The sequence below is a fragment of the Pseudophryne corroboree genome (assembly GCF_028390025.1).
Source record: "Pseudophryne corroboree isolate aPseCor3 chromosome 3 unlocalized genomic scaffold, aPseCor3.hap2 SUPER_3_unloc_15, whole genome shotgun sequence".
NCBI classification, from domain to species: domain Eukaryota; kingdom Metazoa; phylum Chordata; class Amphibia; order Anura; family Myobatrachidae; genus Pseudophryne; species Pseudophryne corroboree.
The window spans coordinates 2,357,287-2,374,443 of NW_026967503.1; the positions used below are offsets into that span (position 1 = coordinate 2,357,287).

Below are 17,157 nucleotides of genomic sequence, written 5' to 3' on the forward strand. Positions count from 1 at the left end.
GGCGATGTTATATTACTGCACAGCCCATGTCACCTCTAGTAATCCCACATGATTTCTCAGTGTTACCTAAATGTATGCACAGGTAATGTTATATTACTGCACAGCCCATGTCACCTCTAGTAATCCCAAATGATCTCTATGTTACCTAAATGTATGCATAGGTGATGTTATATTACTGCACAGCTCATGTCACCCCTAGTAATCCCACATGGTCTCAGTGTTACCTAAATGTATGCACAGGCAATGTTATATTACTGCACAGCCCATGTCACCTCTAGTAATCCCACAGGATCTCTCAGTGTTACCTGAATGTATGCACAGGCGATGTTATATTACTGCACAGCCCATGTCATCTCTAGTAATCCCACATGATCTCTCAGTGTTACCTAAATGTATGCACAGGTGATGTTATATTACTGCACAGCCCATGTCACCTCTAGTAATACCACATGATCTCTCAGTGTTACCTAAATGTATGCACAGGCGATGTTATATTACTGCACAGCCCATGTCACCTCTAGTAATCCCACATGATCTCAGTGTTACCTAAATGTATGCACAGGCGATGTTATATTACTGCACAGCCCATATCACCTCTAGTAATCCCACATGATCTCTCAGTGTTACCTAAATGTATGCACATGGCGCTGTTTTATTACTGCACAGCTCATGTCACCTCTAGTAATCCCACATCATCTCAGTGTTACCTAAATGTATGCACAGGTGATGTTATATTACTGCACAGCCCATGTCACCTCTAGTAATCCCACTGTCATGACTGAGGTTTTTGTGAACCCGGTGTAGTGAAGTCTGTGCGGGCGACTGGAGGATTATGTGAATACTACCACTGACCTGGTTCTGAAATGCTGTGGACTCTGGGTTTCCTCCGGTGACTGGGAAGAGGAACCGCAGCAGAGATGGCCGAATCTAGGTTCTCCTCATGCAGGATTAGGTCGGCAGACAGGAGGCATGCTGAAGGTCTCCTGAAAGACAGAACTGGAAAGGCACTGATGAATCAGTGAAGAATACCAGGTATAATTGTGCTAACGGGGTGCTTGGAGACACTGAGGTGCTTGCGGACACTGAGGTGTTTGCGGACACTGAGGTGCTTGCGGACACTGAGGTGCTTGCGGACACTGAGGTGCTTGCGGACACTGAGGTGCTTGCGGACACTGAGGTGCTTGCGGACACTGAGGTGCTTGGGGACACTGAGGTGCTTGGGGACACTGAGGTGCTTGGAGACACTGAGGTGCTTGGAGACACTGAGGTGCGTGGAGGCACTGGGGTGCGTGGAGGCACGGAGGTACTGAAGCACGGAGATGCTGGAAGCACGGAGATGCTGAGGCACGAGGTACTGAGGCACGGAGGTGCTGGAAGCACGGAGATACTGAGGCACGGAGGTACTGAGGCACGGAGGTACTGGAAGCACTGAGGTACTGAGGTACTGAGGCACGGAGGTGCTGAGGCACGAGGTGCTGGAAGCACGGAAGTACTGAGGCACGGAGGTACTGAGCTCTGGAGATCCCAACTACAACAGTAGTAAAACTGAAACACGACAACTGTGGTTTTAGTGGAGAACACGGAATTCTGTACTGTGCCTTTAAGACAAAACACTGCAGCTGTGCCTTTACATTGAGACTCAGGGAAATGGTGAAATCAATGGCAACACAAAAGTAAACCATACGGTAACAAGGGAACAGAGTTTCCACAGGAACTTAGGTACAAAGGTTACCTTTAGGGAGCTCAGCTTTTCAGACTCACACAAGGCTGTATGTGACACAAGGAACTGGCCCAGATTGCAACTCAGCCTCCTGTTTTATACTTCCTGGTCCTTGATGATTGGTGGGCAGGATTAGGTGATGTCACTGACATGTGACTACTCTAGCCAAGGCTGTGATGTAGAATGAGGCCTAGCAGGCCAAGAGAACACTGAAGCCTGGACTTCTGCAAAACACAGGATGCTTGCTTTTAGATTACTGAATTCAGCCTCACACAGGAGATCACCACAGGTGGAGCTGATTACCTCTCAGGCAGAGAACTCAGGAATACTCATAGTGCTGACAAGCTGTTTAACTCCGTGAGTGAAAAGACACAGGATCCAGGACAGATGGCAGGGGTAAGTCACCAAATATAAACCTACAGTCAGGATTGTGACAGTATCCCCCTCTTCAAGGGTGGACTCCGGACACCCATCTTGAATCTTAGAGGAACTTGATGAATAACTTGTACACAAAGCTTCTAAAAAGTGGAAACCAGAGGGTCCAGAACAAAACTTAAGCTGGATTCTTTAGAAGTCTTCCTGATCTTCATCTTCAGAACAGGTAGACCATCCATCATAGACAAGACTGGAATTTCCTTCATCCGAAAGGACTGAGGAATAAACTGTAGAAGGTTCCAAAGGTTTAGGACTAAATTCTTTAACTACAGCGTTACTAAAAGTCTGTAAGTCATGGAACACAGGATCATTACTCTCAAAGAGCATGTTGGCCCACTCCAAGGCTCTTCCTCTGAATGCCAGGAACAGATATCGAGTAACGTTGGAAGGAGTTATTGCACCTAAAGGATCAGACTCCATCCGAGAGAGAAATTGTTCAACCAGAGCGGCATATTGCAATAAATCTCCATCAAAGAAAATAGGTGGAAAACCATCAGACGAAAGCTTAGAGGATGAAACTGAAGGAAGCTTTGGCTGGACGAGTAGGACTGGATTGGATCCGAGGATACTTGAATTGGCTGGAGCCAAAGGAGACGGACCAGGCTGGTCCTGGAGTATTGCTGGACCGGCTGTAACCGGGACGGACTGACCAGGCAGGGCCTGGAGTATTGCTGGACCGGCTGGAACCGGGACGGGCTGAGCCCTTTCTTCACAGGGCTGAGCCGAGGCAAGAGCCCCCACTTCACGGGGCTGGGCTGAGGCGAGAGCCCCCTCTTCACGGGGCTGGGCTGAGGCGAGAGCCCCCTCTTCACGGGGCTGGGCTGAGGCGAGAGCCCCCTCTTCACGGGGCTGGGCTGAGGCGAGAGCCCCCTCTTCACGGGGCTGGGCTGAGGCGAGAGCCCCCTCTTCACGGGGCTGGGCTGAGGCGAGAGCCCCCTCTTCACGGGGCTGGGCAGCACTCTGTAGACTCTCTGGCTGGGCAGCACTCTGTAGACTCTCTGGCTGGGCAGCACTCTGTAGACTCTCTGGCTGGGCAGCACTCTGTAGACTCTCTGGCTGGGCAGCACTCTGTAGACTCTCTGGCTGGGCAGCACTCTGTAGACTCTCTGGCTGGGCAGCACTCTGTAGACTCTCTGGCTGGGCAGCACTCTGTAGACTCTCTGGCTGGGCAGCACTCTGTAGACTCTCTGGCTGGGCAGCACTCTGTAGACTCTCTGGCTGGGCAGCACTCTGTAGACTCTCTGGCTGGGCAGCACTCTGTAGACTCTCTGGCTGGGCAGCACTCTGTAGACTCTCTGGCTGGGCAGCACTCTGTAGAATCTCTGGCTGGGCAGCACTCTGTAGAATCTCTGGCTGGGCAGCACTCTGTAGAATCTCTGGCTGGGCAGCACTCTGTAGAATCTCTGGCTGGGCAGCACTCTGTAGAATCTCTGGCTGGGCAGCACTCTGTAGAATCTCTGGCTGGGCAGCACTCTGTAGAATCTCTGGCTGGGCTGGACGCTCTGAAGACGCCCCTCCTGGGGCTGGATGCTCTGAAGACGCCCCTCCTGGGGCTGGACGCTCTGAAGACGCCCCTCCTGGGGCTGTGGACACGGACTCCTCTGTGACTGTAAATGGCTTGAACATTCTTCTCTGGACACCCAACTTGGGATAAGGTCTTTTAACCACCGGACCCCAGTCATAAATTTGAGTCTCTCTCAGAAGAGTAGCCTTCTTGATACCCCCGTCAGCAGCAGAAGGATCGGATACTGTGGATGACTTGTAGACATGAGCACTATGATACTGAGATTTGTCACTATTACCTGGCTTGCGAAGAATGCAGTCTTTAACAAAATGACCAGAATTTCCACAGTAAAGACAGAGATGTAGCTCCTTACGCCGCTGACGTTCAGCTTCAGAGAGCTTGGGCCGTGGATAGCTCTGATGAAAAACTTTCCCTTGGGCAGAGGAAGAGACTCTATTAACTGGATGGGACAAAACAGGATCAACAACGTTGGTAGTATTCCTGAGGAGATCAGGCATCACAGAGAGAATACTAGGCAAAAGTTCTTGTAACTGTAGTAACATCTGGTAGAAAATCTGCAGTTGGTCAGGAGTCTTAGAGCAGAAGGTCATAGAATCACTGGAGGACGAATTCCGCTGCAGACACTGTGCCAATCGATGCTGAGTCGACTCCAGACCTTCCAAGCGTCCTGCAATATTGCTTAGGAGGTCATGCATCAGACTAACACTTTCGGCCGGGTCCATGTGGCCAGTTCCTACTGTCATGACTGAGGTTTTTGTGAACCCGGTGTAGTGAAGTCTGTGCGGGCGACTGGAGGATTATGTGAATACTACCACTGACCTGGTTCTGAAATGCTGTGGACTCTGGGTTTCCTCCGGTGACTGGGAAGAGGAACCGCAGCAGAGATGGCCGAATCTAGGTTCTCCTCATGCAGGATTAGGTCGGCAGACAGGAGGCATGCTGAAGGTCTCCTGAAAGACAGAACTGGAAAGGCACTGATGAATCAGTGAAGAATACCAGGTATAATTGTGCTAACGGGGTGCTTGGAGACACTGAGGTGCTTGCGGACACTGAGGTGCTTGCGGACACTGAGGTGCTTGCGGACACTGAGGTGCTTGCGGACACTGAGGTGCTTGCGGACACTGAGGTGCTTGCGGACACTGAGGTGCTTGCGGACACTGAGGTGCTTGGGGACACTGAGGTGCTTGGGGACACTGAGGTGCTTGGGGACACTGAGGTGCTTGGGGACACTGAGGTGCGTGGAGGCACTGAGGTGCGTGGAGGCACTGGGGTGCGTGGAGGCACGGAGGTACTGAAGCACGGAGATGCTGGAAGCACGGAGATGCTGAGGCACGAGGTACTGAGGCACGGAGGTGCTGGAAGCACGGAGATACTGAGGCACGGAGGTACTGAGGCACGGAGGTACTGGAAGCACGGTGGTACTGAGGTACTGAGGTACGGAGGTACTGAGGCACGGAGGTGCTGAGGCACGAGGTGCTGGAAGCACGGAAGTACTGAGGCACGGAGGTACTGAGCTCTGGAGATCCCAACTACAACAGTAGTAAAACTGAAACACGACAACTGTGGTTTTAGTGGAGAACACGGAATTCTGTACTGTGCCTTTAAGACAAAACACTGCAGCTGTGCCTTTACATTGAGACTCAGGGAAATGGTGAAATCAATGGCAACACAAAAGTAAACCATACGGTAACAAGGGAACAGAGTTTCCACAGGAACTTAGGTACAAAGGTTACCTTTAGGGAGCTCAGCTTTTCAGACTCACACAAGGCTGTATGTGACACAAGGAACTGGCCCAGATTGCAACTCAGCCTCCTGTTTTATACTTCCTGGTCCTTGATGATTGGTGGGCAGGATTAGGTGATGTCACTGACATGTGACTACTCTAGCCAAGGCTGTGATGTAGAATGAGGCCTAGCAGGCCAAGAGAACACTGAAGCCTGGACTTCTGCAAAACACAGGATGCTTGCTTTTAGATTACTGAATTCAGCCTCACACAGGAGATCACCACAGGTGGAGCTGATTACCTCTCAGGCAGAGAACTCAGGAATACTCATAGTGCTGACAAGCTGTTTAACTCCGTGAGTGAAAAGACACAGGATCCAGGACAGATGGCAGGGGTAAGTCACCAAATATAAACCTACAGTCAGGATTGTGACACCCACATGATCTCAATGTTACCTAAATGTATGCACAGGCGATGTTATATTACTGCACAGCCCATGTCATCTCTAGTAATCCCACAGGATCTCTCAGTGTTACCTAAATGTATGCACAGGCAATGTTATATTACTGCACAGCCCATGTCACCTCTAGTAATCCCACATGATCTCTCAGTGTTACCTAAATGTATGCACAGGCGATGTTATATTACTGCACAGCCCATGTCACCTCTAGTAATACCACATGATCTCTCAGTGTTACCTAAATGTATGCACAGGCGATGTTATATTACTGCACAGCCCATGTCACCTCTAGTAATACCACATGATCTCTCAGTGTTACCTAAATGTATGCACAGGTGATGTTATATTACTGCACAGCCCATGTCACCTCTAGTAATCCCAAATGATCTCTGTGTTACCTAAATGTATGCACAGGCTATGTTATATTACTGCACAGCCCATGTCACCTCTAGTAATCCCACATGATCTCTCAGTGTTACCTAAATGTATGCACAGGCGATGTTATATTACTGCACAGCCCATGTCACCTCTAGTAATCCCACATGATCTCAGTGTTACCTAAATGTATGCACAGGCGATGTTATATTACTGCACAGCCCATGTCATCACTAGTAATCCCACATGATCTCAGTGTTACCTAAATGTATGCACAGGCGATGTTATATTACTGTACAGCCCATGTCATCACTAGTAATCCCACATGATCTCAGTGTTACCTAAATGTATGCACAGGCGATGTTATATTACTGCACAGCGCATGTCACCTCCGTTAATCCCACATGATCTCTCAGTGTTACCTAAATGTATGCCCAGGCGATGTTATATTACTGCACAGCGCATGTCACCTCTAGTAATCCCACATGATCTCAGTGTTACCTAAATGTATGCACATGGCGCTGTTTTATTACTGCACAGCTCATGTCACCTCTAGTAATCCCACATCATCTCAGTGTTACCTAAATGTATGCACAGGTGATGTTATATTACTACACAGCCCATGTCACCTCTAGTAATCCCACATGATCTCTCAGTGTTACCTAAATGTATGCACAGGCGATGTTATATTACTGCACAGCCCATGTCACCTCTAGTAATCCCACATGATCTCAGTGTTACCTAAATGTATGCACAGGCGATGTTATATTACTGCACAGCCCATGTCATCTCTAGTAATCCCACATGATCTCTCAGTGTTACCTAAATGTATGCACAGGCGATGTTATATTACTGCACAGCCCATGTCATCTCTAGTAATCCCACATGATCTCTCAGTGTTACCTAAATGTATGCACAGGTGATGTTATATTACTGCACAGCCCATGTCACCTCTAGTAATACCACATGATCTCTCAGTGTTACCTAAATGTAAGCACAGGTGATGTTATATTACTGCACAGCCCATGTCACCTCTAGTAATCCCACAGTATCTCTCAGTGTTACCTAAATGTATGCACAGGCAATGTTATATTACTGCACAGCCCATGTCACCTCTAGTAATCCCACATGATCTCTCAGTGTTACCTAAATGTATGCACAGGTGATGTTATATTACTGCACAGCCCATGTCATCTCTAGTAATCCCACATGATCTCTCAGTGTTACCTAAATGTATGCACAGGTGATGTTATATTACTGCACAGCCCATGTCACCTCTAGTAATCCCACATGATCTCAATGTTACCTAAATGTATGCACAGGCGATGTTATATTACTGCACAGCCCATGTCATCTCTAGTAATCCCACAGGATCTCTCAGTGTTACCTAAATGTATGCACAGGCAATGTTATATTACTGCACAGCCCATGTCACCTCTAGTAATCCCACATGATCTCTCAGTGTTACCTAAATGTATGCACAGGCGATGTTATATTACTGCACAGCCCATGTCACCTCTAGTAATACCACATGATCTCTCAGTGTTACCTAAATGTATGCACAGGCGATGTTATATTACTGCACAGCCCATGTCACCTCTAGTAATCCCAAATGATCTCTGTGTTACCTAAATGTATGCACAGGCAATGTTATATTACTGCACAGCCCATGTCACCTCTAGTAATCCCACATGATCTCTCAGTGTTACCTAAATGTATGCACAGGCGATGTTATATTACTGCACAGCCCATGTCACCTCTAGTAATCCCACATGATCTCAGTGTTAACTAAATGTATGCACAGGCGATGTTATATTACTGCACAGCCCTTGTCATCACTAGTAATCCCACATGATCTCTGTGTTACCTAAATGTATGCACAGGCGATGTTATATTACTGTACAGCCCATGTCATCACTAGTAATCCCACATGATCTCAGTGTTACCTAAATGTATGCACAGGCGATGTTATATTACTGCACAGCCCATGTCACCTCTAGTAATCCCACATGTTCTCTGTGTTACCTAAATGTATGCACAGGCGATGTTATATTACTGCACAGCCCATGTCACCTCTAGTAATACCACATGATCTCAGTGTTACCTAAATGTATGCACAGGCGATGTTATATTACTGCACAGCCCATGTCACCTCTAGTAATCCCACATGTTCTCTCAGTGTTACCTAAATGTATGCACAGGCAATGTTATATTACTGCACAGCCCATGTCACCTCTAGTAATCCCACATGATCTCAGTGTTACCTAAATGTATGCACAGGAGATGTTATATTACTGCACAGCCCATGTCACCTCTAGTAATCCCACATAATCTCAATGTTACCTAAATGTATGCACAGGTGATGTTATATTACTGCACAGCCCATGTCATCTCTAGTAATCCCACATGATCTCTCAGTGTTACCTACATGTATGCACAGGCGATGTTATATTACTGCACAGCCCATGTCACCTCTAGTAATACCACATGATCTCTCAGTGTTACCTAAATGTATGCACAGGCGATGTTATATTACTGCACAGCCCATGTCACCTCTAGTAATACCACATGATCTCTCAGTGTTACCTAAATGTATGCACAGGCGATGTTATATTACTGCACAGCCCATGTCACCTCTAGTAATACCACATGATCTCTCAGTGTTACCTAAATGTATGCACAGGTGATGTTATATTACTGCACAGCCCATGTCACCTCTAGTAATCCCAAATGATCTCTATGTTACCTAAATGTATGCACAGGCGATGTTATATTACTGCACAGCCCATGTCACCTCTAGTAATCCCACATGATCTCAGTGTTACCTAAATGTATGCACAGGCGATGTTATATTACTGCACAGCCCATGTCACCTCTAGTAATCCCACATGATCTCAGTGTTACCTAAATGTATGCACAGGCGATGTTATATTACTGCACAGCCCATATCACCTCTAGTAATCCCACATGATCTCTCAGTGTTACCTAAATGTATGCACAGGCGATGTTATATTACTGCACAGCGCATGTCACCTCTAGTAATCCCACATGATCTCAGTGTTACCTAAATGTATGCACATGGCGCTGTTTTATTACTGCACAGCTCATGTCACCTCTAGTAATCCCACATCATCTCAGTGTTACCTAAATGTATGCACAGGTGATGTTATATTACTACACAGCCCATGTCACCTCTAGTAATCCCACATGATCTCTCAGTGTTACCTAAATGTATGCACAGGCGATGTTATATTACTGCACAGCCCATGTCACCTCTAGTAATCCCACATGATCTCAGTGTTACCTAAATGTATGCACAGGCGATGTTATATTACTGCACAGCCCATGTCATCTCTAGTAATCCCACATGATCTCTCAGTGTTACCTAAATGTATGCACAGGCGATGTTATATTACTGCACAGCCCATGTCATCTCTAGTTTTCCCACATGATCTCTCAGTGTTACCTAAATGTATGCACAGGTGATGTTATATTACTGCACAGCCCATGTCACCTCTAGTAATACCACATGATCTCTCAGTGTTACCTAAATGTAAGCACAGGTGATGTTATATTACTGCACAGCCCATGTCACCTCTAGTAATACCACAGTATCTCTCAGTGTTACCTAAATGTATGCACAGGCAATGTTATATTACTGCACAGCCCATGTCACCTCTAGTAATCCCACATGATCTCTCAGTGTTACCTAAATGTATGCACAGGTGATGTTATATTACTGCACAGCCCATGTCATCTCTAGTAATCCCACATGATCTCTCAGTGTTACCTAAATGTATGCACAGGTGATGTTATATTACTGCACAGCCCATGTCACCTCTAGTAATCCCACATGATCTCAATGTTACCTAAATGTATGCACAGGCGATGTTATATTACTGCACAGCCCATGTCATCTCTAGTAATCCCACAGGATCTCTCAGTGTTACCTAAATGTATGCACAGGCAATGTTATATTACTGCACAGCCCATGTCACCTCTAGTAATCCCACATGATCTCTCAGTGTTACCTAAATGTATGCACAGGCGATGTTATATTACTGCACAGCCCATGTCACCTCTAGTAATACCACATGATCTCTCAGTGTTACCTAAATGTATGCACAGGCGATGTTATATTACTGCACAGCCCATGTCACCTCTAGTAATACCACATGATCTCTCAGTGTTACCTAAATGTATGCACAGGTGATGTTATATTACTGCACAGCCCATGTCACCTCTAGTAATCCCAAATGATCTCTGTGTTACCTAAATGTATGCACAGGCGATGTTATATTACTGCACAGCCCATGTCACCTCTAGTAATCCCACATGATCTCTCAGTGTTACCTAAATGTATGCACAGGCGATGTTATATTACTGCACAGCCCATGTCACCTCTAGTAATCCCACATGATCTCAGTGTTACCTAAATGTATGCACAGGCGATGTTATATTACTGCACAGCCCATGTCATCACTAGTAATCCCACATGATCTCAGTGTTACCTACATGTATGCACAGGCGATGTTATATTACTGCACAGCCCATGTCATCACTAGTAATCCCACATGATCTCAGTGTTACCTAAATGTATGCACAGGCGATGTTATATTACTGCACAGCCCATGTCATCACTAGTAATCCCACATGATCTCAGTGTTACCTAAATGTATGCACAGGCGATGTTATATTACTGCACAGCCCATGTCACCTCTAGTAATCCCACATGTTCTCTGTGTTACCTAAATGTATGCACAGGCGATGTTATATTACTGCACAGCCCATGTCACCTCTAGTAATACCACATGATCTCAGTGTTACCTAAATGTATGCACAGGCGATGTTATATTACTGCACAGCCCATGTCACCTCTAGTAATCCCACATGATCTCAGTGTTACCTAAATGTATGCACAGGCGATGCTATATTACTGCACAGCCCATGTCACCTCTAGTAATCCCACATGATCTCAGTGTTACCTAAATGTATGCACAGGTGAAGTTATATTACTGCACAGCCCATGTCACCTCTAGTAATCCCACATGTTCTCAGTGTTACCTAAATGTATGCACAGGTGATGTTATATTACTGCACAGCCCATGTCACCTCTAGTAATCCCACATGATCTCAGTGTTATCTAAATGTATGCACAGGCGATGTTATATTACTGCACAGCCCATGTCACCTCTAGTAATCCCACATAATCTCTCAGTGTTACCTAAATGTATGCCCAGGCGATGTTATATTACTGCACAGCCCATGTCACCTCTAGTAATCCCACATGATCTCTCAGTGTTACCTAAATGTATGCACAGGCGATGTTATATTACTGCACAGCCCATGTCATCACTAGTAATCCCACATGATCTCAGTGTTACCTAAATGTATGCACAGGCGATGTTATATTACTGCACAGCCCATGTCACCTCTAGTAATCCCACATGTTCTCTGTGTTACCTAAATGTATGCACAGGCGATGTTATATTACTGCACAGCCCATGTCACCTCTAGTAATCCCACATGATCTCAGTGTTACCTAAATGTATGCACAGGCGATGTTATATTACTGCACAGCCCATGTCACCTCTAGTAATCCCACATGTTCTCTCAGTGTTACCTAAATGTATGCACAGGCAATGTTATATTACTGCACAGCCCATGTCACCTCTAGTAATCCCACATGATCTCAGTGTTACCTAAATGTATGCACAGGAGATGTTATATTACTGCACAGCCCATGTCACCTCTAGTAATCCCACATAATCTCAATGTTACCTAAATGTATGCACAGGTGATGTTATATTACTGCACAGCCCATGTCATCTCTAGTAATCCCACATGATCTCTCAGTGTTACCTACATGTATGCACAGGCGATGTTATATTACTGCACAGCCCATGTCACCTCTAGTAATACCACATGATCTCTCAGTGTTACCTAAATGTATGCACAGGCGATGTTATATTACTGCACAGCCCATGTCACCTCTAGTAATACCACATGATCTCTCAGTGTTACCTAAATGTATGCACAGGCGATGTTATATTACTGCACAGCCCATGTCACCTCTAGTAATACCACATGATCTCTCAGTGTTACCTAAATGTATGCACAGGTGATGTTATATTACTGCACAGCCCATGTCACCTCTAGTAATCCCAAATGATCTCTATGTTACCTAAATGTATGCACAGGCGATGTTATATTACTGCACAGCCCATGTCACCTCTAGTAATCCCACATGATCTCAGTGTTACCTAAATGTATGCACAGGCGATGTTATATTACTGCACAGCCCATGTCACCTCTAGTAATCCCACATGATCTCAGTGTTACCTAAATGTATGCACAGGCGATGTTATATTACTGCACAGCCCATATCACCTCTAGTAATCCCACATGATCTCTCAGTGTTACCTAAATGTATGCACAGGCGATGTTATATTACTGCACAGCGCATGTCACCTCTAGTAATCCCACATGATCTCAGTGTTACCTAAATGTATGCACATGGCGCTGTTTTATTACTGCACAGCTCATGTCACCTCTAGTAATCCCACATCATCTCAGTGTTACCTAAATGTATGCACAGGTGATGTTATATTACTACACAGCCCATGTCACCTCTAGTAATCCCACATGATCTCTCAGTGTTACCTAAATGTATGCACAGGCGATGTTATATTACTGCACAGCCCATGTCACCTCTAGTAATCCCACATGATCTCAGTGTTACCTAAATGTATGCACAGGCGATGTTATATTACTGCACAGCCCATGTCATCTCTAGTAATCCCACATGATCTCTCAGTGTTACCTAAATGTATGCACAGGCGATGTTATATTACTGCACAGCCCATGTCATCTCTAGTTTTCCCACATGATCTCTCAGTGTTACCTAAATGTATGCACAGGTGATGTTATATTACTGCACAGCCCATGTCACCTCTAGTAATACCACATGATCTCTCAGTGTTACCTAAATGTAAGCACAGGTGATGTTATATTACTGCACAGCCCATGTCACCTCTAGTAATACCACAGTATCTCTCAGTGTTACCTAAATGTATGCACAGGCAATGTTATATTACTGCACAGCCCATGTCACCTCTAGTAATCCCACATGATCTCTCAGTGTTACCTAAATGTATGCACAGGTGATGTTATATTACTGCACAGCCCATGTCATCTCTAGTAATCCCACATGATCTCTCAGTGTTACCTAAATGTATGCACAGGTGATGTTATATTACTGCACAGCCCATGTCACCTCTAGTAATCCCACATGATCTCAATGTTACCTAAATGTATGCACAGGCGATGTTATATTACTGCACAGCCCATGTCATCTCTAGTAATCCCACAGGATCTCTCAGTGTTACCTAAATGTATGCACAGGCAATGTTATATTACTGCACAGCCCATGTCACCTCTAGTAATCCCACATGATCTCTCAGTGTTACCTAAATGTATGCACAGGCGATGTTATATTACTGCACAGCCCATGTCACCTCTAGTAATACCACATGATCTCTCAGTGTTACCTAAATGTATGCACAGGCGATGTTATATTACTGCACAGCCCATGTCACCTCTAGTAATACCACATGATCTCTCAGTGTTACCTAAATGTATGCACAGGTGATGTTATATTACTGCACAGCCCATGTCACCTCTAGTAATCCCAAATGATCTCTGTGTTACCTAAATGTATGCACAGGCGATGTTATATTACTGCACAGCCCATGTCACCTCTAGTAATCCCACATGATCTCTCAGTGTTACCTAAATGTATGCACAGGCGATGTTATATTACTGCACAGCCCATGTCACCTCTAGTAATCCCACATGATCTCAGTGTTACCTAAATGTATGCACAGGCGATGTTATATTACTGCACAGCCCATGTCATCACTAGTAATCCCACATGATCTCAGTGTTACCTACATGTATGCACAGGCGATGTTATATTACTGCACAGCCCATGTCATCACTAGTAATCCCACATGATCTCAGTGTTACCTAAATGTATGCACAGGCGATGTTATATTACTGCACAGCCCATGTCATCACTAGTAATCCCACATGATCTCAGTGTTACCTAAATGTATGCACAGGCGATGTTATATTACTGCACAGCCCATGTCACCTCTAGTAATCCCACATGTTCTCTGTGTTACCTAAATGTATGCACAGGCGATGTTATATTACTGCACAGCCCATGTCACCTCTAGTAATACCACATGATCTCAGTGTTACCTAAATGTATGCACAGGCGATGTTATATTACTGCACAGCCCATGTCACCTCTAGTAATCCCACATGATCTCAGTGTTACCTAAATGTATGCACAGGCGATGTTATATTACTGCACAGCCCATGTCACCTCTAGTAATCCCACATGATCTCAGTGTTACCTAAATGTATGCACAGGTGAAGTTATATTACTGCACAGCCCATGTCACCTCTAGTAATCCCACATGTTCTCAGTGTTACCTAAATGTATGCACAGGTGATGTTATATTACTGCACAGCCCATGTCACCTCTAGTAATCCCACATGATCTCAGTGTTATCTAAATGTATGCACAGGCGATGTTATATTACTGCACAGCCCATGTCACCTCTAGTAATCCCACATAATCTCTCAGTGTTACCTAAATGTATGCCCAGGCGATGTTATATTACTGCACAGCCCATGTCACCTCTAGTAATCCCACATGATCTCTCAGTGTTACCTAAATGTATGCACAGGCGATGTTATATTACTGCACAGCCCATGTCATCACTAGTAATCCCACATGATCTCAGTGTTACCTAAATGTATGCACAGGCGATGTTATATTACTGCACAGCCCATGTCACCTCTAGTAATCCCACATGTTCTCTGTGTTACCTAAATGTATGCACAGGCGATGTTATATTACTGCACAGCCCATGTCACCTCTAGTAATACCACATGATCTCAGTGTTACCTAAATGTATGCACAGGCGATGTTATATTACTGCACAGCCCATGTCACCTCTAGTAATCCCACATGATCTCAGTGTTACCTAAATGTATGCACAGGCGATGTTATATTACTGCACAGCCCATGTCACCTCTAGTAATCCCACATGATCTCAGTGTTACCTAAATGTATGCACAGGTGAAGTTATATTACTGCACAGCCCATGTCACCTTTAGTAATCCCACATGTTCTCAGTGTTACCTAAATGTATGCACAGGTGATGTTATATTACTGCACAGCCCATGTCACCTCTAGTAATCCCACATGATCTCAGTGTTATCTAAATGTATGCACAGGCGATGTTATATTACTGCACAGCCCATGTCACCTCTAGTAATCCCACATAATCTCTCAGTGTTACCTAAATGTATGCCCAGGCGATGTTATATTACTGCACAGCCCATGTCACCTCTAGTAATCCCACATGATCTCTCAGTGTTACCTAAATGTATGCACAGGCGATGTTATATTACTGCACAGCCCATGTCACCTCTAGTAATCCCACATGATCTCTCAGTGTTACCTAAATGTATGCACAGGCAATGTTATATTACTGCATAGCCCATGCCACCTCTAGTAATCCCACATGATCTTAGTGTTACCTAAATGTATGCACAGGCGATGTTATATTACTGCACAGCCCATGTCACCTCTAGTAATACCACATGATCTCTCAGTGTTACCTAAATGTATGCCCAGGCGATGTTATATTACTGCACAGCCCGTATCACCTCTAGTAATCCCACATGATCTCTCAGTGTTACCTAAATGTATGCACAGGCGATGTTATATTACTGCACAGCCCATGTCACCTCTAGTAATCCCACATGATCTCAGTGTTACCTAAATGTATGCACAGGTGATGTTATATTACTGCACAGCCCATGTCACCTCTAGTAATCCCACATGATCTCAGTGTTACCTAAATGTATGCACAAGCGATGTTATATTACTGCACAGCCCATGTCACCTCTAGTAATCCCACATAATCTCTCAGTGTTACCTAAATGTATGCCCAGGCGATGTTATATTACTGCACAGCCCATGTCACCTCTAGTAATCCCACATGATCTCTCAGTGTTACCTAAATGTATGCACAGGCGATGTTATATTACTGCACAGCCCATGTCACCTCTAGTAATCCCACATGATCTCAGTGTTACCTAAATGTATGCACAGGCGATGTTATATTACTGCACAGCCCATGTCATCACTAGTAATCCCACATGATCTCAGTGTTACCTAAATGTATGCACAGGCGATGTTATATTACTGCACAGCCCATGTCATCACTAGTAATCCCACATGATCTCAGTGTTACCTAAATGTATGCACAGGCGATGTTATATTACTGCACAGCCCATGTCACCTCTAGTAATCCCACATGTTCTCTGTGTTACCTAAATGTATGCACAGGCGATGTTATATTACTGCACAGCCCATGTCACCTCTAGTAATACCACATGATCTCAGTGTTACCTAAATGTATGCACAGGCGATGTTATATTACTGCACAGCCCATGTCACCTCTAGTAATCCCACATGATCTCAGTGTTACCTAAATGTATGCACAGGCGATGTTATATTACTGCACAGCCCATGTCACCTCTAGTAATCCCACATGATCTCAGTGTTACCTAAATGTATGCACAGGCGATGTTATATTACTGCACTGCCCATGTCACCTCTAGTAATCCCAAATGATCTCTCAGTGTTACCTAAATGTATGCACAGGCGATGTTCTATTACTGCACAGCCCATGTCACCTCTAGTAATCCCACATGATCTCAGTGTTACCTCAATGTATGCACAGGCGATGTTATATTACTGCACAGCCCATGTCACCTCTAGTAATCCCACATGATCTCAGTGTTACCTAAATGTATGCACAGGTGAAGTTATA

General features: G+C 45.1%; 1 protein-coding gene across 1 annotated transcript in view; it reads left to right on the forward strand.

Moving 5' to 3' along the window:
• The window catches only part of LOC134983459 (zinc finger protein 585A-like), a 116,581-nt gene that overhangs the window by 17,820 nt on the left and 81,604 nt on the right, over positions 1-17,157 (forward strand). The window lies entirely within an intron of this gene.